This window comes from Cebus imitator, unplaced genomic scaffold (genome assembly GCF_001604975.1).
Source record: "Cebus imitator isolate Cc_AM_T3 unplaced genomic scaffold, Cebus_imitator-1.0 Scaffold280, whole genome shotgun sequence".
NCBI classification, from domain to species: domain Eukaryota; kingdom Metazoa; phylum Chordata; class Mammalia; order Primates; family Cebidae; genus Cebus; species Cebus imitator.
Window position 1 is genome coordinate 2,577,173 of NW_016107595.1, and position 354 is coordinate 2,577,526.

Genomic DNA, 354 nt, shown 5'->3' on the forward strand with positions numbered 1-354 from the left:
AAAAAAAAAAAAAATAATAATAATAATACATTTAAAATGATAACGGTAATAGCTCTTTTGGGCCAGGCGGGACGGCTCACACTTGTAATCCGAGCACTTTTGTAGGCTCAGGTAGGAGGATCAGGAGCTTCTTGAGTCCAGGAGTTCCAGTGAGCTGTGATTGTGCCTGGGTGACAGAGTAAGACCGTGACTCAAAAAATATGTATAGCCCCTTTATTTATTTATTTAGAGACGGAATCTCCCTCTGTTGCACAGGCTGGAGTGCAATGGTGCGGTCTTGGCTCATGGCAACCTCGACCCTCTGGGTTCAAGTGATTTTCCTGCCTCAGCCTCCTGCGTAGCTAGGATTACAAG